This window comes from Bombina bombina, chromosome 12 (assembly GCF_027579735.1).
Source record: "Bombina bombina isolate aBomBom1 chromosome 12, aBomBom1.pri, whole genome shotgun sequence".
Classification (NCBI taxonomy): Eukaryota; Metazoa; Chordata; class Amphibia; order Anura; family Bombinatoridae; genus Bombina; species Bombina bombina.
In genome coordinates, this window is record NC_069510.1 from 155,039,584 (window position 1) to 155,061,843 (window position 22,260).

At 42.0% G+C, this 22,260-nt stretch overlaps 1 pseudogene; it reads left to right on the forward strand.

The window, feature by feature from the left end:
• The first annotated feature begins 865 nt into the window (after positions 1-865).
• Positions 866-5,262, forward strand: LOC128642713 (E1A-binding protein p400-like; annotated as a pseudogene).
• The last annotated feature ends 16,998 nt before the right edge of the window (positions 5,263-22,260 follow it).

The following is a 22,260-nucleotide window of genomic DNA, read 5'->3' on the forward strand; positions in this document are numbered from 1 at the left end:
TGGTCTCCCTAGCCGCCTCTGCCAGGCTGATCTTCTTTACACGCCGCTCCTCATGTTTTGCACCTCTATGCCAATACTTTCACTGGCTTCCTTTAGCCTCCAGAATAAAACAAAAAATCTTGACTCTGACATTCAAGGCCCTCAATAACACTGCTCCTCCCTATATTGTTGACTTCGTCTCCAGATACTATCCAAACTATCCTCTTCACTCTGCTCATGACCTCCTTCTCTCCTCCTCTTTTGTTACCTCCTCACATTTCCGTCTACAAGACTTCTCCAGACTGGCCCCTTTTTTGTGGAACGCTTTGCTTTGCTCTACATGACTCTCCCCCAATTTTTAAACTTTCAAGCGCTCCTTAAAGACTCTACTGTTCAGAGATGTATATAATATACACTAACATATTCTTATCTTAGTATGTAAGCCTACAAGCCCAGCTGTTCTTAGATCACCTTCATGAGAGCTGATTTATAACAGTGCAACTCTTGGCAGGGCCCTCTATCCATTTGTCTCCCATAATTGTTACCTTGAATATTAGACTCATTTTTTAGCTCTGCGGAATCTGTTAGCGCGCTACAAATAACTGTAATAATAATAATAATAGATAGACAGATAGATAGATAGATAGATAGATAGATAGATAGATAGATAGATAAATGCTAATTGGAAAATTTCACTTTCCAGTTTAAAGAAAAGAGACCGACTGTTTTCCATACACAAGTACTTTCTTGCCATGGTTGCCATTGCTGGATTCGAATTGCTGGATCATCACACCTTGTTAGTGTTCTGGTTGAAGGACCACTGTCAAGGAACAAGTTTTATGAGAGGTGATGGATGCTGTTCATTAGTGTCTTGAAGGTATAAAAATTGAATGTGTTTGACCTGCTTGGGCTAGAGAATAAGATGACATGTTATGAAGCTCAAATGCTGCCTTCACAGAAAGTGACACGGAAACTTATTGAGGAGATTTACAGCTCTCCTGAACCTGCAGCTCGACCCAGTCCTGTGAAGATCAAACCCAACAGATTGTTTCAGCCTGTTCTGTATGGCCAAAAACCAGAGGGACGAACCGTAAACTTCCCAAGTACACCAGCATCTCGTATGGTGACCACAACAACAGCCACTGTTTCCCAACAAGGGCAAGCGCGAGGACGGTCACCCATAACAACCACCTCTTCAAATCAGGGTGCAGAGGTGGTTAAAATTGCTCAGCTGGCCGCTGCTGGTGGAGCTCAAGGCAGAATAGCTCAACCAAAGACCCCAGTCACATTGCAGTTCCAAGGGAACACATTCACCTTGTCTCAAAGCCAGCTGCATCAGCTCACTGTAGGCCAGCCTCTACAGCTGCAAGGGAGTGTTCTTCAGATTGTATCGGCTCCAGGACAGCAGTACATGCGGCCTCCAGGGCCATTGGTAATGCAGACTTTGTCTCAAGGAAGTCCCATCCAGAATACAATTAATTCCTTGGGAAACCAACACCCGTCAATGCCCTGTCCTGCTGCATCCCCACAGACAGGAATACAAGGACGAAATGCGGTTCCCAATTCTGGTTGTGGAGAAACAGGACCTGTTCTCAAGTCTTCAGTGGGTTCAGTAATGCCGGTCCAGGAGCTAGCAGAAGACAAACAGCGCATTTTGAGGGATCGTCTAGAACGTCTTTTCTCCTGCAATGAACGGCGATGTGGCCGATCCCCTCTCTATGGAGCAGATCTGTTATCACTTTGCACTTTGAGCTCCGCTGGAGTTCCAGATACAGTCTCAAGCTCCCAGTGGGGGTGGGCTGGCTCTGTTAATTGCCACCTTTCTTCTTGCTCTCCTGAGGGCTCCAGTGATCTTCTTTGACACCTCATCCTGTCTTCAGATCAGCAAAAGGATGTACTAGAGCCTCTAGCCAAGAGGACACGTTGTGTGGTCCCACCTGTGATCGCTCCTCCTCCTCATTTGTCGGTGCTGTATTACCCTCCTTTTTACACACATGGCATGAAACTCCTAAAACAAAGACTGAGGGAACATGCAGCTCCTAATTTACAGCGTCTGAGGGAGAGAACATCCCCACACTGTGTACAGTTCCCTGATCTATGATTGATCCAGTGTGATTCGGGGAAGCTAGACGCTCTGGTCGATCTTCTGAGGAAGCTGCATTCTGAGGGACATCGTGTTCTGATCTTCTCCCAGATGGTACTCATGCTGGATATCTTGGAGCTCTTTCTAGACTTCCACTCATTGAAGTTCCTGAGGATTGATGCATTTGCTAATTATGAGCAGTGTCATGACTTGATGAAAAGCTTTAATCAAGATCCTCAAATCTTTTGCGTCCTCCTATCCACCTATAGCCACTCTCTAGGGGTTCCTTATGTAGAAGCTGACACATTAATTTTCTACGATAGTGACTTAAATCCAGTGATGGAATCCAGAGCCCAGGCCTGGTGCGATTGCATTGGTAGAACCAAAGATATTCATATCTACAGGCTTGTAAGTGGAAACTCGATTGAAGAGAAGCTGTTGAAGAATGGCACTAAAGATTTGATCCGATAGGTTGCTGCTCAAGGGAATGACTTTGCCATGGCTTTTCTAACACAGCAAACAATTCATGAGCTGTTTGAGCTTTACACTCCCCTTGAAGATTCAGGATTTGGTGTGAAAACAGAAGAATTTGTAATGTTGTATCAAGAACCATCTCCAGCAGAAACGATTGCTACAAAGTTTGCCAGGCCATTTATAGAGGCTCTAAAGAGCATTGGACATCAGGCAGAATTGGATGAAAAAGCTCCAGAGGCTGGAGAAGAACAAGACAAAACTGCTGAGGCCTCAGATGACCCTTACCACATTGATGAAACTTCTGAATTAGATGAACTAGCTGCAGTAGTGGAACAGCTTACTCCCATTGAGAAATATGCTTTGAATTACCTGGACAGTTTTTATACTTCTTGTGCTGAAGGAAAGACTGAGAATGAGTTGAAATCAACAAAGAAGAAATGGGAGATCCAGCAGATGAAAGAGAGAAATCATTGGGAAGAGAAAATGGAATGGGTGGAAGAGGAAGAAGATCTTTTGACATACACAAGAGAAGATGCTTATAACAAGGAATTTATTTATGACAACTCAGATGGGCAGACAGAAATAATGCCTATCTGGACTCCACCTACACCCCCTCAAGATGAAAATGACATTTACATAGACTCTGTCATGTGTTTGATGTACGATACGAATCCCATCCCTGAGTCTAAACTCCCCCCTATTTATGTGAGGAAGGAACGCAAGAGACTTAAGACTGATCCCGCTGTTTCAGGTCGGAAGAAGAAGCAGAGGCATGGTGAGTCTGTGGTGCCTCCCCGTTACCTGTTTGACAGAGCAGCACCAGGCATGCTGAAAGTGTGAAGAGAAGGCAAGGAGCAGAAAAAGAACCTTCTTCTGAAACAACAAACTCAGTTTGCTAAACCTTTGCCAACTCTGGTAAAACCAGCAACTGAATCTGGACCAGATAACCCTGAGTGGCTGATAAGTGAGGACTGGGCTCTATTGCAGGCAGTAAAGCATCTCCTAGAACTTCCTCTCAACTTAACAATTGTGTCACCAATTGTGTCACCAGCCCACACTCCAAATTGGGATCTGGTGAGCGATGTGGTAAACTCTTGCAGCCGGATCTATAGGTCGTCCAAACAGTGCCGTAGCCATTATGAAAATGTCATCATTCCAAGAGAGGAAGGGAAGTTGATGTTTGAAGCCAATCCTAAGAAGAAGACTAAGAGCATATATAAGACAAAAAATAGCCGCCCCCTACGGACAAGTCAGATCTATGCCCAAGATGAAGGAGTGACATTGTCCGCACCTCCCGGTACTCCTCAGGTGGTGCACACACAGCAAAGGGCAGTAGCAACTTCATCTGCACCAACAGAAATGGTTGCCATAGCAACAAACCAGGGTGTTCGAGCTGTGACCCCAGTGACAGGTGGCGCTGTGGTGTGCAGCAGCCTTACTCCTGTCCAGACACAAGCCAGATCCATAGTGACACAAGTGACAACAGCTGCCACTGCTGGGGTCCAGCTGGCCAATAAGACCATCACACAAGCTCAGTTCCAGCTGCTTAAACAGCAACAGGCTGCACAGGTGCAGGTCCCTCAGATGCAGGCACAGTCTCCAGGGCAGATAAAGGCTGTTGGCAAAATATCTCAGGAGCAGTTGCTCAAGCTGCAGAAGCAAAAGATGCAGCTTCCTCAGCAGACTGCCCAGACTGCAGCACAGCAGCAACCCCAGCAAGCTGCACAGCAGGCGGTTTCCATTCCAGGTCAGCAGCAGTCACAACAGCAAACCCAACAGCTTGCCACTGTCACTGCACCTAGAGCAGGTGCCGTCCTGACTGGGGCAACAGTGACAAATCTACAGGTGGCTCGTCTGCTCCAGGCACAGGGGCAGATCCAGGCCCAGCCAGGACAAACAGCACAAGTAGCACTGGCAAAACCTCCAGTGGTTTCTGCTGTTGTTTCCTCTGCAGGAGTCACCACTCTCCCAGTTACAGTGGCAGGAATCAGTGTCGCTATTGGGCAGCCTCAGAAAGCTACAGGTAATCAGACTGTAGTTGCTCAGCCTTTGAATGTACAGCAGCTTCTGAAGCTAAAGCAGCAACAACAACAAAAGGCTCTGCAGTCCCAGGGAGCTCCGGTACAGGCCACTGTGCAGCAGAAGATAACAGCACAGCAGCTGACCGTTCAGGGGCCACAGCAGCAGGGCCAGCAGCAGAAGGTGACATATACCACACAGCCAGCTATTAAAACTCAGTTCCTTACCACTCCAATAAACCAGTCTCAAAAGTCAGGCCCAGATTCAGGTTGCAAAGCTCCCTCAGGTCGTCCAGCAGCAGACAGCCGTGACAAATATTCAGCAGATGGTACCGGCCTCCCAACAGGTTCAGCCCCAGACTGTGACTTTGACCCAGGCAACAGCAGGAGGTCAGCAGCAAGTCCAGGTGATACCAGCTGGTCCAGCAGCAGTTCAAGTGGTTCAGCAGAAACTTCTCCAGCAGCAAGTGGTGGCGGCAGCAGCATCACCGCAGATCCAGACTCCTGCTGCTCAGAGTGGGGCACCAACTCTGGGCACAACAGAGGCACAGAATCAGCAGGCAAAGCTGCAAGCTCGTCCACCAACTGTCAGAATTAAAGCTCCCACTAAACCTAGCTGAGAGCCAATGGTAATTTAAGGAAACGTAATTATATATTCATCTCCCAGCAGTACTTTCACAAACTCTCATAAAAAGCACCTCAAAGGGACTAGATCACATTAGAGACGTTTGCAGTGTGTCAGAAAACAGAAATCTTTGTAAATTACATTTTGTGAATGTGAAGTGTCATTTTAGCTTGCGATTTTTGCACCAGTTTCTGATGGTCATTACCACAGTTTTATTTTTTATGGGAATTGTTACTAGAGTGTCATTAATTGAAGGAGTTACTTGACAGAGATAATGTAGATCCAAAATGTATTCACTGTCACTATAATCCATGAAAACCACAGCAAAGCATCAGGATGTTTCCTTTAGTGTAAGATGGACTTTTTCTGTCTAGTGCTGGATGACTTTGTTAAGAACATGGGCAACTGGTTGCTTTATCCGTGCCGTTAAAGCCATTTTTACTTAAAGATTTAACTCTACACAGATAATCCATTAGGAGAAAGAAATCCTACCCGAAGAAGGACAATATTTGATGTGGGCAAGATGAAGCAATCAGCTTTTATCCTATAGTCATTTGTTTTGGGTCATGTTATTATACTACAAAACAAGTAATGTGTCAAGCTGTTCTCTCTCTAATAGAGTAATGACCTGACTTGTGAAATGTGTTTGCTCTGGTACAATGAAGAAACATCTATATCTCCCGTTAAGTGTTTTTGTATACATTTCATGTTAATGTTTTTATGTGTATTTTTTTTATTTTGCACTTTTTATCCCCTACCCTGAGACAATGTTGGAAGCATGTTCAGACTGTACAGACTTTTAAAGACTGTGCATGTAGGAAAATGTCTTGTAAGTGAGATGCACTAAGGTTGTTATCCAACAGAATGGACCAGTGGTGGTGGATTTTGGCACTCCAGATGTTTCGGACCTACATTTCCCATGAAACTTAGGCCCTCTGCAGTCCAGTCGAGCATCATGGTGGGTTTGGTTCTGGAACGTCTGGGGTGCCGGGGTTCGCCATCACTGGCATAGATGATCTTCCCTGTGATGGAAAACTGAGTTCTAACAAAAATTGGTTTAAAAAAGGACTACAGAATGCTTGGTTGATATAATTTTCACCCTTTCACCATATCATTAAAGCCATCCTTAATATATACAATAACATAAACTTGTTGGGTGTACATTACAGGAAATTAACATTGCCTTAGTCATAATTAGAGGTGGTTGAAAGTTGGATTTTTTACATTTGAACTGTAGAATGAATGTTTATGTTGATATTTGTTCTGCCTTACAAATGTTTATATAGAGCAATATTCAAATATCTAATGTCACAATGTAGCATTCATATATTACATTTGAATATTAATTCCAATAGACTTACACTGAGATATATGAGAATTAAGATTCAAATGGTAGATGTTTCCTAATCAAATATGACATTCAATTAGGGAGAAACCTAAACTGTTCTGTAAAGCTTTGAAATGCATTCAAAATAAATGAATGCAGACAACTTTTTGTCATTTTTAGTAAATGTGTTGAAACATTCAGTCCGTCTCTAGCCACAATACTAACACACAGGAGCTTAGTATACAATCAAATGCATTCCTCTTTGTCCAGTGTGCACTTTCAAAATAATTTCCCTGGTCAAAGTTTACATTAGTTACTAAGTCGGAAATTCTTTTATAGTCATCTCTGTATAACAAACCAGGGTATTGTGTTTTTTTTTTAATTAATAGAACCAACTCATTTGTTAATGAAAAGCATTGGTACAAAGTAAGAGTTAATTTAGTAGAAGTGAAAATGCATTAGAATGCAAGGGAATTATATCTATATTTGAAAGGTCAGTTCCACTTAAATTCATCTTTTAAATGTTTTATTTGTGTACGCATGGTTGTCCATAAAGTATTAATGTTTGTCAATATTTCTACTCTGTTCCTGTTTGCCAAGATAGAGAGATTTTTTTCTTTGATATAAATATATAAATATATATACATATTATTTAAACTAAAAGAATATGGAACCCCTTTTGCTGGTAGAGGGGACTGAAACACATTGCACTGCAGTGGGTTGCATGCTCCTTTGGCATTGAAATGGTCAAAGTTTGGTCCCTCTCAACTATACTGTGCTCAACATGTACATAGTTTGTGAAGACACTTTTATATGTGCTGTAAAACCATAGTGAATGTTGTGTACCACATTACCATTGTAATAAAGTGTACATTGTTTTATAAAAAAAATAAAAAATTGAATGTGTCAAGAAGGAGGGGTGTTGACAAAATTAAAAAAAAAATCAGGGCTATTTTCTTTCTATAACAGGATTAGGATTTATTAAAGGGACATTAAACACTAAATACTTTTCATGCACCCTTTAGGAACTGAGGCACAAATGCAAACACGTCAGCACTGGAATGCAATGAAAGGCAAATTTCAACATGGCGGCGTCTATGACTAGAGAAATATTGTGAATATCCGCAATAATATTCTTATAAAATGTACTTAAAGCTAGATTACAAGTGGCTCGATGTTGCACGCAAATTATATCTTCTTTTTGCGAGCGACAGAAAGTGTGCTCAAATTACAAGTTGAAAGTAAACACGATCACAAGAGCGCAATCACATTTTTATCCCGCTGGGTTAGCGCAACGGAAAACTTCATATGGAGGGTAGTGTGCTTATAAAAAGTTGCACTAAACACAACATAAATACATCGAAAATTACAGTTACACTCATATAAACACTATCACCTAGATTACGAGTTTTGCGTTCGTGTTTTAATGCTGAAAAAAATTGTAATTTCCACATTAACCCCTTAATGACCACAGCACTTTTCCATTTTCTGTCCGTTTGGGACCAAGGCTATTTTTACATTTTTGCGGTGTTTGTGTTTAGCTGTAATTTTCCTCTTACTCATTTACTGTACCCACACATATTATATACCGTTTTTCTTGCCACTAAATGGACTTTCTAAAGATACCATTATTTTCATCATATCTTATAATTTACTATAAAAAAATATATAAAATATGAGGAAAAATGGAAAAAAACACACTTTTTCTAACTTTGACCCCCAAAATCTGTTACATATCTACAACCACCAAAAAACACCCATGCTAAATAGTTTCAAAATTTTGTCCTGAGTTTAGAAATACCCAATGTTTACATGTTCTTTGCTTTTTTTGCAAGTTATAGGGCCATAAATACAAGTAGCACTTTGCTATTTCCAAACCACTTTTTTCCAAAATTAGCGCTAGTTACATTAGAACACTAATATCTTTCAGGAATCCCTGAATATCCCTTGACATGTATATATATTTTTTTTAGTAGACATCCCAAAGTATTGATCTAGGACAATTTTGGTATATTTCATACCACCATTTCACCGCCAAATGCGATCAAATACAAAAAATCGTTCACTTTTTCACAAATTTTTTCACAAACTTTTGGTTTCTCACTGAAATTATTTACAAACAACTTGTGCAATTATGGCATAAATGGTTGTAAATTCTTCTCTGGGATCCCCTTTGTTCAGAAATAGCAGACATATATGGCTTTGGCGTTGCTTTTTGGTAATTAGAAGGCCGCTAAATGCCACTGCGCACCACAAGTGTATTATGCCCAGCAGTTAAGGGGTTAATTAGGGAGCTTTTAGGGAGCTTGTAGGGTTAATTTTAGCTTTAGTGTAGTATAGTAGACAACCCCAAGTATTGATCTAGGCACATTTTGGTATATTTCATGCCACCATTTCACCGCCAAATGCGATCAAATTGAAAAAAAAGTTAAATTTTTCACAATTTTAGGTTTCTCACTGAAATAATTTACAAACAGCTTGTGCAATTATGGCACAAATGGTTGTAAATACTTGTCTGGGATCCCCTTTGTTCAGAAATAGCAGACATATATGACTTTGGCGTTGCTTTCTGGTAATTAGAAGGCCGCTAAATCCTGCTGCGCCTCACACGTGTATTCTGGCTAGCAGTGAAGGGGTTAATTAGGGAGTTTGTAGGGAGCTTGCAGGATTAATTTTAGCTTTAGTGTAGAGATCAGCCTCCCACCTGACACATCCCACCCCCTGATCCCTCCCAAACAGCTCCCTTCCCTCCCCCACCCCACAATTGTCCCCGCCATCTTAAGTACTGGCAGAAAGTCTGCCAGTACTAAAATAAAAGGTTTTTTTAAAAAAAAAATATATACATATTTACATATGCTAGGGTGTAGGATCCCCCCCTTATCCCCCAACCTCCCTGATTCCCCCCAAAACCGCTCTCTGACCATCCCCTCTGCCTCATTGGGGGCCATCTTGGGTACTGGCAGCTGTCTGCCAGTACCCAGTTTGCAAAAAAAAAGGGCTTTTTTTATATTTATTTGGCTTTTTTCTGTAGTGTAGCTTCCCCCCCCCACACAGACAAACCCCCACCACCTTGCTGATCTTTTTTTTTTTAAAAAATATTAAGGCATTTAAACATTTTTATTAACACATTTTCTGTAGTGTAGCGGTTCCCACCCACTCCCTCCCCGTGCACGCGCCCGCCCTCCCGTGCACGCGCGCGTGTCCGTGCGCGCCCCCGCTCATCCCCGCCCACGATCCCGCCCCCCCTGCACATAACCAGGGCCATCGATGGCCGCCACCCGCCTCCCGGTCCGGCTCCCACCCACCAACGCAGGGAACCACCGATCTCCGGTGCAGAGAGGGCCACAGAGTGGCTCTCTCTGCACCGGATGGCTTAAAAAAGTTATTGCAGGATGCCTCCATATCGAGGCATCACTGCAATAACCGGAAAGCAGCTGGAAGCGAGCAGGATCACTTCCAGCTGCTTTCCAAACCGAGGACGTGCAGGGTACGTTCTCAGGCATTAACTGCCTTTTTTTTGAGGACGTACCCTGCACGTCCTCGGTCGTTAAGGGGTTAAAATAGCACTGCAGCCATTACAAGTCTTGTCGTTATAGCTGTACCGCAAACCTTTTAGCCTGTACCGCAACGTCAGTCCCGCACACGTAAAAATTACGTTTTTTTATGGGACTTCCATAGCGCTGCCATTGCAAGTTTTGCGGTGAGGCTAAAAAGCTTGTGTTCCAGCCTATACCGACATGATCCGTTTCGCAATCTAAAAGCAGTAGTTATGGGTTTTACGCAAAAAAATTTACATAAAACACTAACACCCATAAACTTCCTATTAAACCCTAAACCGAGGCCCTCCCGCATCGCAAACACTAAATTAAATGTATTAACCCCTAATATGCTGCTCCCGACATCGCTGCCACTAACAAAAATTATTAACCCTATTCCACCGCTCCGGACATCGCCGCCACTATACTAAAGTTATTAACCCCTAAACCGCCGCCCTCCCACATCGCAAACACTATTTAAATATTATTAACCCCTAATCTGCCCCCCCCCACATGGCTCCCACTAAACTAAAGTTATTAACCCATAATTCTGCCGCCACTATAATAAACCTATCAACCCCTAAACCCAAAGCCCCCCACAACGAAATGTACTAAATTAAACTATTAACCCCTAAACCGAAAGCCCCCCACATAGCAATAAACTAATTTAAACTAGTAACCCCTAAACCTAACGCCCCCTAACTTTATATTAAAATTACAATTTCCCTATCTTAAATTAAATTAAAAAACTTACCTGTCAAATTAAAAAAACTAAGTTTAAACTAACAATTAAACTAATATAACTATTTAACTAATTACCAATTAAATAAAACTAAAATACACATTAAAAAAATCCTAACACTACTATAGAAATTACAATCTATCTAATTTAAAAAAAAAATACTAAATTACAAAAAATAACAAACACTAAAGTACGAAAAATAACAAACGAAATTATCAAAAATAAAAAAGAATTACACCTAATCTAATAGCCCTATCAAAATAAAAAAGCCCCCCCAAAATAAAAAACCCTAGCCTACAATAAACTACCAATAGCCTTTAAAAGGGCCTTTTGTAGGGCATTGCCCTAAGTTAAAAAGCTCTTTTACCTGAAAAAAAATACAAACCCCCACCCCCCCAACCCACAAAATTAAAAAAAAAAACTATCTAAAAAAACCTAAACTAACCTTTGCCCTGAAAAGGGCATTTGTATGAGCATTGACGCCGCTCTAGCCGTTGCTAGGGGCGCGGTGTCTCCTTCCCTACTCGTTGTCAGGGGCTGTGTCGGTCCGGATGCGTGTGGTGCTGACGTTATCGCCGCACGCTCCTCTGTCCATGCCTGGTCCGGATTCCAGTGGCGCGAATCCTGCGCCTATGTAAGTTCTTCAGTAACGATCTATCACTGCCCAAATATAGGTGTTACTTTGTGTGCTCCTGTGTGTGATAGATCGTTACTGCTATTTGCCTTATCGTTGATGATCCCTGCCTATCTGACTACTCTGCCTGATTAACCCCTAATTTGCTGGGTTGATATACTGCTACTGAACTCTGCTTGCCTGACTACTCTGCCTGATTAACCCCCAAATTTCTGCATTGCCTCTCTGTTGCAAAACCCTGCCTGCCTAACCATAGTGGTTTACCTTTGGACTGCTTTACTGTTGCTGCTAAAGACTATCCTTCCTGTGGTAAGTGCTACTTATCTCATCTTACAAACTTTCTCTGCTCTGGGATATTCTCCTATCATTCCGGATCGACGCCTGGATAAGAAGACTACTGGAGTTCAGCATTCCATTATACTTGGGCCATGGAGCCAGATGAGGTGGCACAAGCAGTTTATCTTCAGGGACAGATGTTGGGAAGCCATACCACACAGTTGCAGAATATGGATTCCAAGCTTGAGGCTATAACCGCTCAACTCTCTTTACTAGTTACAGCGAGGAATACCGCTCCTGTTGTTGTACCGCTAGTCTCTGCTCCTGGTACTGCAACTTCTTCCTCTGCTTCTGGAAGTATACCCCGGATACCATTGCCTGACAAATATGAAGGTACTACTGATTGCAGGGATTTCCTTTACCAAGGCTGCACTTCTGCACTTCTGCAATGATCCTCACACCTTTCAGTCTCACCAGTCAAGGGTCACCTTTATCATTTCCTTACTGAAAGACAAGGCCCTAGCCTGGATATCTCACCTTTTTGAACAGAATGTTCCACTCCTGATACATTCATTTCTGCACTTCTGTGTTTGGGACTTCTAACCATAATTATGGTGCAGAATTTTCTCTCCTAGATCTCCGCCAGGGCAATAGAACTATGGCACAATTTGCCCTCGAGTTTCACACCTTGGCACAAGAGGCCAGTTAGGATGGCATTGCCTCCAAGGCAGCCTTTAGGAGGGGTCTGCATGAACGCATCAATGATGAACTCACTTATCGTGATATTCCCTCTTCATTGGATGACTTTGTAACACTTTGCATCAGTCTAGACTCTCACTTCCAGGAGAAACAAGCCAAGAGAGATAGAACTCTGCGACTCCTTCCCTCCCATCCTATTTGTCCAGTTCCTGCAGTATCTTCTACCCCATGGATCTTTCCTCCTTCAAAACCTCAGAGTCTGAAAGACAGAGAAGAAGGAGATTGAGACAATGCTTTTATTGCGGTTCTAACTCCCACCAACTAAAGAACTGTGACATTCGTCCCGGAAAAGCCAATGCTTAGGGGATAACACTGGGGTACTTCTAAGCATGATCCCTACTAAATCCCCTCACTCCTCTCGGATTCTGGTTCATGTTACCCTACCTTCCTTCAGAATACTGTCCACACTCAAGCCTTCATTGATTCAGGGGCAGAAGGAAATTTTCTGGATCACCGTTTTATGATTCAAGCTGGCTTACCTCTTCTGCAGAAGAGACATTTTCTCAAAATAACTACTCTGGATGGCACCCCCCTTGGTTCTGGGTTCTTCCACTTTGAGTCAGCACCCCTGACCCTGACTGTGGGAGTCCTTCATACCGAACAGCTGCAGTTTGAGGTCATTCATTCCCCAGCACAGCCTGTCATCCTTGGTCTTCCTTGGCTTCTTATACACAACCCACAGTTTGACTGGGCTGAAGGACAACTGGCCTCCTGGGGTACCTCCTGTTTCCACTCCTGCCTTGCTAAAGTCACTCCTCTGCTTCATATTCCCATAGCCAGTATACAGACTCCTCCAAACCTTCCCTCAGTATGAAGATTTTGCAGATGTGTTTGAGAAAAAGGCAGCCAATGTGCTCCCACCCCACCATCCTAATGACTGCAAGATCAACCTCTTTCCCGGAGCCCCACTTCCTAAAGGGAGGACTTATCCACTCTCCAAAGCTGAAACCAAATCCATGGAGGAGTACATCCAAGAAAACCTAGCTAAAGGTTTCATTCGCCCTTCTTCCTCTCCTGCTGGGGCATCAGTAAGAAGGATGGTAGGCTCAGACCCAGCATCGACTACAGGGCCTTAAACAACATAACTATCAAGAATCGCTATCCCATTCCTTTGATCACTGAACTGTATGATTCCTTCCAGGATGCTCGCTTCTTCACCAAGCTGGACTTACGTGGGGCATACAATCTGATTCGTATCTTCCCAAGCCACGGATGGAAGATCGCCTTCAACACAAGATCTTGGCATTACAAATACCTTGTAATGCCCTTTGGGCTGTGTAAAGCCCCTGCAGTCTTCCAAGCATTTGTCAACGATGTCTTCCATGACCTCCTCAATCGCACTGTCATCGTCTATCTGGATGAGATCCTTGTTTTCTCTTCCACTTTGGAGGAACATCATAAACACATGAGACAGATACTTCTTCGTCTCAGAGACAATTCTTTGGTAGCCAAGTTAGAAAAATGTGAGTTTGATCAAGTTCAGATCCAATTCCTTGGTTATGTCATCTCGAAGGAGGGTTTTGCCATGGATCCTGCTAAACTCACTACAGTTCTAGAATGGCCTCAACCTACTTCATTAAAGGAATTACAGAGGTTCTTGGGGTTCTCCAATTATTACCACAAGTTCATAAAGAATTTGTCTCAAACAGTCGCTCCACTCACTGAATTGACTAAACGGAACAAAGACTGTAAACATTGGCCTCCTGAAACCTTAAATTCCTTCTCTTGTTGGAAAAAAAGGCTTTCTGTTCTGCTTCTGTGCTACACCATCCGGATCCTGACCTACAGTTCACTTTAGAGGTTGATGCCTCCGAGATAGGGGCAGGAGCAGTTCTAACCCAAAGGGATCCTTTGACTTCCAAGTCACACCCTGTAGCCTTTTTCTCTAAACGCTTTACTCCTGCAGAGAGGAATTACGATGTGGGTAATCATGAACTGAATGGCGTCATTGGTTAGAGGGCACCGCCAATCCCATTCAGATTCTCACTGACCACAAGAATCTGACTTACCTAGAGACTGCTCATTGACTCAATCCTCGACAGGCCAGGTGGGCCTTGTTCTTTTCCCTTTTTAACTTTGTGGTCTCTTATGTCCCTGGGACCAAGAACAAGAAGGTGGACGCCCTTTCCCATCAATTCCCTCACTCAAGTGATTCCTCTGAAGCTCCTATTGAACACATCGTACCTCCATCTTGTGTGGTTGCTCAACTAAATAACACCCTTCTGCAAAGACTGCAACATGCCCAGTCAGGAAACCTTCTGGAGCCCCCGTGGCCCCGATATCCTCTTTTGCCTCTGAACCTACGCACCCCTGTGCTATCCTGGGCTCATGATAGCAAACTCTCAGGACATCCTGGTTTGACCAGGACTTTTAAGCGTCTTTCTACTATGAAGTCTGATGCCCAGGATTATGTGAAAGCCTGCACAACTTGTGCTGCCAACAAAACTCCCCGATCTTAGCCTCCAGGCTTGCTCCAACCATTGTCCATTCGCAAACAACCATGGACACACATAACTATGGACTTCATTGTGGACCTCCCATCTTCTGACCACCATACAGTTATTTGGGTTGTGGTGGATCGGTTCTCCAGACTGGCTAATTTTGTACCCTTAACGAAACTGCCATCGGCCCAGGAATTATCGTCTCTTTTTCTCTTGCATGTGGTACGACTTCATGGTATTCCCATGAATATTTTTTCTGACAGAGGTCCACAATTCATCTCTACCTTTTGGAGAGCCTTTTGCAAGTTTATTGAAACCACTGTTTCCTTGTTTTCTCGCTACCATCCTCAAACCAATGGACCATGTAACTGAAATCACCACTCATTGGTGACGTATTCGCTCTCAGCTATGTTCAGATGTCTCTAGATACAAGAAGTTTGCTGATCTTCATTAAACCCCTGTACGTGCCTTCTTGGTAGGTGAACGTGTTTGGGTCTCTACTCAACATATTTGTCTACCTCAACCCTGTCACAAATTAGGGCCTAGGTTTATCGGTCCTTACAAAATCCTGAAGAGACTATCACCTGTTGCCTACAAACTGGCCTTGCCCAAAACCCTATGCATACAGTCAGTCTTCCACATCTCTCTACTCAAGCCTTACATCAGGAATAGATATACCTGACTCAGAACTCCTTCTCCTCCCCTCCTGGTCTATGGTGACCCTGAATATGAGGTTGCTAAAATCCTGGACTCCAGATACAGGCACAGACATCTGCAGTATCTTGTACATTGGAAGGGTTATTGTGGCAGATCGTTCCTGGGTTCTTGCCCGTGACGTACATGCTCCATCTTTGGTCTCCAGATTCCATGTTACTCATCCTTTGAAGCCGACTCTGGTTCTCAGAGAGAACCCTTGAGTGGGGGGCTATGTCACGCCACGCCGCTCTAGGCGTTACTAGGAGCACGGCGTCTCCTTCCCTACTCGTTGTCAGCGGCTGTGTCAGGTCCGTATTCGTGCGGCGCTGACGTCATCGCCACACGCTCCTCTGTCCATGCCGGTCTGGATTCCTGTGGCACGAATCCTGAGCCTATGTAAGTTCTTCAGTAACGATCTATCACTGCCCAAGTATTGGTGTTCCTTTGTGTGCTCCTGGGTGTGATAGATCGTTACTGCTATTTGCCTTATCGTTGATGATCCCTGTCTGTCTGACTACTCTGCCTGTTATAACCCCTGAATTGTTGGATATACTGCTACTGAACTCTGCTTGCCTGACTACTCTGCCTGATTAACCCCTAAATTGCTTGATTGATATACTGCTATTGAACTCTGCTTGCCTGGCTACTCTGCCTGATTAACCCCTAAATTGCTGGATTGATATACTGCTACTGAACTCTGCCTGTCTGACTACTCTGCCTGATTAACCCCCAAATTCCTGGATTGCCTCTCAGTTGCCAAACCCTGCCTGCCTGACCATTCTAGTGGTTTACTCTTGGACTGCTTTACTGTTGCCAAACCCTGCCTGCCTGACCATTCTAGTGGTTTACCTTTGGACTAGACACGTGTTTTCATTTCGTTTTGAATCGAAATTCGGACTAATTTGTCAAATTCTGAGTTTCGGATCAATTTGAATTTCCAAATTACCGTAGCAATGAAACTAACAAATAAATCCGAATTAGTTTGGATTTATTCGTTACATTCGGAGGGCCATGGACTAATCACAATTACGCTAGTATTGTACAGTATACTAGGTTATATCACTCTGCTATGGGTTACACCTAATATTACAGTACATAATACTAGTCTAATACACAGCACATCCCACCTAACACATACCAAACTTCCGAATTTACAAATCGAATCCGAACTGAATACATCCGAACACATAGAATTTATTAGAATCCGAATGAATCAGAAATGAATGCATTCGAATGTATCCAAATTCGAATTGATCAGAAAACGAAATTCGAAAACATCCGAATCGGTTTGAAACGAACAGAAACAAATTTTTCCGCCGCACACAAGTCTACTTTGGACTGCTTTACCGTTGCCGCTGAAGACTATCCTGCCTGTAGTGAGTGCTACTTATCTCATCTTACGAACTTTCTCTGTTCTGGGTTATTCCCTATCATTCCGGCTTGACGCCGGGATAAGAAGACTACTGGCCGAGTTCGGTCTGATAGTGGAGTATCACACGAGCATTACACATTTAGCTCTTTTGCATTGCCCTGAAAAGAGCATTTAGCGTTTTTTTATAAAAAGCCCAAACCCTGAACTAAAAAAAAAAACCACCCACAAATAACCATTAAAAAAACCTATCACTAACCCCTGAAGATCCACTTACAGTTTTTGAAGTCCCGCTTGAACGATCTTCATACAGACGGCAAGAATTCTTCATCCAGGCAGCCTCTGCTATTTTCATCCAGATGGCATCTTCTAGCTTCATCCCGGTGGCGTGGAGCGGGTACATCCTGAAGACATTCCGTGCGGAGCATTGTCAGGATATCTGAGTATTATTAAACAATATATATATATATATATATATATATATATATATATGTATATTTATCTACACATAGATTTATGATAAGACCAAGAACTCATTTTATTTCTGAAACTGTCTGTTAAACAACCCCCCTCTCGTTCTGGAACACAGATTTCAAAAACAAGGGAATTGCTTTCAAAGGTTTCCTGCCTAAGGTGTGAAGTTTTTTTTTTTTTTAACAATTTATTTAAAGGTGTGAAGTTAAAGCTCCTATAAGATCGCAAACTAGATATGTGCATGATCGAAAAATTCGTTTTGGTTCGGATTGATTCAGATTTTTTTTAATTTCGGTTTGGATCGATTCGAATTCGGCAAAATTTGAATGAATTCGTTTCGGATTTATTCGGATTCAAATAAAGTCGGCAGAATTCGGTTCGATTCGGTTCGGTTCCGAAATTCGGAATTTCGGTATGTGTTAGGTGGGATATACTGTGTATTAGACTAGTATTATGTACTGTATATTAGGTGTAACCCATAGCAGAGTGATATAACCTAAAACCTAATATACTGTACAATACTAGTGTAATACACGGCCATCCGAATCTACCGAATAAAGTCAGAAGTTAAGAGCTTTATGGGCTAACGCCGGAATATAAAGCTCTTAACTACAGTGCTACAAAGTACACAAACACCCATAAACTACCTATGAACCCCTAAACCGAGGCCCCCCCACATCGCAAACACTATCATAAAATTATTTAACCCCTAATCTGCCGACCGGACACCGCCGCCTAACATCGCAGACACCTACATTATAGTTATTAACCCCTAATCTGCCCCCCCCAACGTCACCGCAACCTAACTACAAGTATTAACCCCTAATCTGCCAACCGGACATCGCTGCCACTATAATAAATGTATTAACCCCTAAACCGCCGCACTCCCGCCTCGCAAACACTATAATACATTTTATTAACCCCTAATCTGCCCCCCCCAACGTCGCGGCAACCTAACTACAAGTATTAACCCCTAATCTGCCGACCGGACCTCGCTGCCACTATAATAAATGTATTAACCCCTAAACCGCCGCACTCCCGCCTCGCAAACACTATAATACATTTTATTAACCCCTAATCTGCCTCCCCCCAACGTTGCCGCAACCTAACTACAAGTATTAACCCCTAATCTGCCGACCGGACATCTCCGCCATGATAATAAATGTATTAACCCCTAAACCACTGCACTCCCGCCTCGCAAACACTATAATACATTTTATTAACCCTTAATCTGCCCTCCCCAACATCGCCGCCACCTACCTACATTTATTAACCCCTAATCTCCCGCCCCCAACGTCGCTGCTACTATAATAAAGTTATTAACCCCTAAACATAAGTCTAACCCTAACCCTAACACCCCCCTAAGTTAAATATAATTTAAATAAAACAAAATAATATTACTATACTTAAATAAATTAATCCTATTTAAAACTAAATACTTACCTGTAAAATAAACACTAATATAGCTACAATATAACTAATAGTTACATTATAGCTATTTTAGGATTTATATTTATTTTACAGGCAACGTTGTATTTATTTTAACTAGGTACAGTAGTTATTAAATAGTTATTAACTATTTAATAACTACATAGCTAAAATAAATACAAATTTACCTGTAAAATAAATCCTAACCTAAGTTACAATTACACCTAACACTACACTATCATTAAATTAATTGAATAAATTAATCCTATTTAAAACGAAATACTTACCTGTAAAATAAACCCTAATATAGCTACAATATAACTAATAGTTACATTGTAGCTATTTTAGGATTTATATTTATTTTACAGGCAACTTTGTATTTATTTTAATTAGGTACAATAGCTATTAAATAGTTAATAACTATTTAATAGCTACCTAGTTAAAATAATTTCAAAATTACCTGTAAAATAAATCCTAACCTAAGTTACAATTAAACCTAACACTACACTACCAGTAAATAAATTAAATAAATTAACTATGAGTACCTACAATTAAATAAACTAAACTAAAGTACAAAAACCCCCCACTAAATTACAAAAAATAAAAAAATATTACAAGAATTTTAAACTAATTACACCTAATCTAAGCCCCCTAATAAAATAAAAAAAACAAAATAATAAAAGTCCCTACCCTATTCTACATTACAAAGAATCAGCTCTTTTACCAGCCCTTAAAAGGGCTTTTTGCGGGGCATGCCCCAAAGTAATCAGCTCTTTTGCCTGTAAAAAAAAATACAACCCCCCCAACATTAAAACCCAACACCCACATACCCCTACTCTAACCCACCCAAACCCCCCTTAAATAAACCTAACACTACCCCCTGAAGATCTCCCTACCTTGAGTCGTCTTCACCAAGCCGGGCCGAAGTCTTCACCCGATGGGGCAGAAGAGGACATCCAGACCGGCAGAAGTTTTCATCCAAGCGGGGCAAGAAGAGGTCTTCCATCCATCAGAAGTCTTCATCCTTCATCTTCATCACTTAAAGGTACCGTCAATTAGTCGTCGGATCAAGAAAGAGGATGCTCCATATCGGATGTCTTCAGGATGCTGCCGCTCTGCTCCGGATGGATGAAGATAGAAGATGCCGCCTGGTTGAAGACTTCTGATGGATGGAAGACCTCTTCTTGCCCCGCTTGGATGAAAACTTCTGCCGGTCTGGATGTCCTCTTCTGCCCAATCGGATGAAGACTTTGGCCCGGCTGGGTGAATGTTGGGGGCAGCAGATTAGGGGTTCATAGGGATAATGTAGGGGCCGGCGGTGTCCGGAGCGGCAGATTAGGGGTTAATAGTATAATGCAGGTGTCAGCGATAGCGGGGGCGGCAGATTAGGGGTTAATAAGTGTTAGATTAGGGGTGTTTAGACTCGGGGTTCATGCTAGGGTGTTAGGTGTAGACTTAGAGGGGTAGTTATCAAGCCGTCTACTTTACCTGCCTTCGCCGGTCCAATACGCCCGCTTAAGCTGCCGCGGACCTGAATACGTTCGCCTAAGTTATCAAAAAAGCTGTCAAAAAGCTGCGCACCAAGTACGGGGCGATGAGCAGCGGATTGTGATAGTTATCACTGATCCGATCTCGCTGCTCTTCGGCTTTTTCACAGCTTTATTGATACCCCTGTCACTAAGCACTCACACTAACTACACTGTTCTACCCCCTATACCGGCGCCCCCGGAGCCCCCCGCAACTAAATAAAGTTACTAACCCCTAAACCGCCGCTCCTAGACCCCGCCGCAATTCTTATAAATGTATTAACCCCTAAACCGCCGCTCCCGGACACCGCCGCTACCTACATTATACCTATTAACCCCTATACTGCCCCCCCTATACTGTAGCCACCTATTATAAAGTTATTAACCCCTATCCTGCTGATCCCGGACCCCGCCGCAACTAAATAAATAGTTTAACCCCTAGATTCAATCAGCCAATCAGATTCAAGTTCAATCCGATTGGCTGATTGGTTCAGCCAATCGGATTGAACTTGAATCTGATTGGCTGATTGAATCAGCCAATCAGATTTTTCTACCTTAATTCCGATTGGCTGATAGAATCCTATCAGCCAATCGGAATTCGAGGGACACCATCTTGGATGACGTCACTTAAAGGTACCGTCATTCATCGTTAGTCGTCGGGAAGAAGAGGATGGATCTGCGTAGGCTCTTCTGAAGATGGCTCCGCTCCGCTCTGGATGGATGAAGATTGAAGACGCCGCCTGGATGATGACTTCATCGGATAGAAGATTTCTTCTGCGCCCCTTGGATGATGACTTCTGCCGCTCCGGATCTCCTCTTCAGTTCCATCAGTGCTCGGCTGAGTGAAGATGACTCAAGGTAGGATGATCTTCAGGGGGGTAGTGTTAGGTTTATTTAAGGGGGTTTGGGTTAGATTAGGGGTATGTGGGTGGTGGGTTTTAATGTTGGGGGGTTTGTATTTTTCTTTTACAGGCAAAAGAGCTGTTTTATTTGGGACATGCCCCGCAAAAGGCCCTTTTAAGGGCTGGTAAGGTAAAAGAGCTGTTTACTTTTTAATGTAGAATAGGGTAGGGAATTTTTTTATTTTGGAGGGCTTTGTTATTTTATTAGGGGGCTTAGATTAGGTGTAAGTAGCTTAAAATTGTTGTAATATTTTTTAAATGTTTGTAACTTTATTTTTTTTATTTTTTGTAACTTAGCTTTTTTTATTTTTTGTACTTTAGTTAGTTTATTGAATTGTATTTAATTGTAGTTATTTGTAGATAATTAATTTAATTAATTTAATGATAGTGTAGTGTTAGGTTTAATTGTAACTTAGGTTAGGATTTATTTTACAGGTAATTTTGTATTTCTTTTAGCTAGGTAGTTATTAAATAGTTAATAACTATTTAATAACTATTCTAACAAGCTAAAATAAATACAAAGTTACCTGTAAAATAAATATAAATCCTAAAATAGCTACAATGTAATTATTAATTACATTGTAGCTATCTTAGGGTTTATTTTACAGGTAAGTATTTAGTTTTAAATAGGAATAATTTATTTAATGATAGTGTAGTGTTAGGTGTAATTGTAACTTAGGTTAGTTTTTATTTTACAGGTAAATTTCTCTTTATTTTAACTAGGTAGCTATTAAATAGTTAATAACTATTTAATAGCTATTGTACCTGGTTAAAATAAATTGAAAGTTGCCTGTAAAATAAATATAAATCCTAAAATAGCTACAATATAATTATTATTTATATTGTAGCTATATTAGGATTTATTTTAAAGGTAAGTATTTAGTTTTAAATAGGATTCATTTAGTTAATAAGAGTTTAATTTATTTAGATGTATTTAATTAACCCCTTAACGACACGCGTCGTACAGGGTA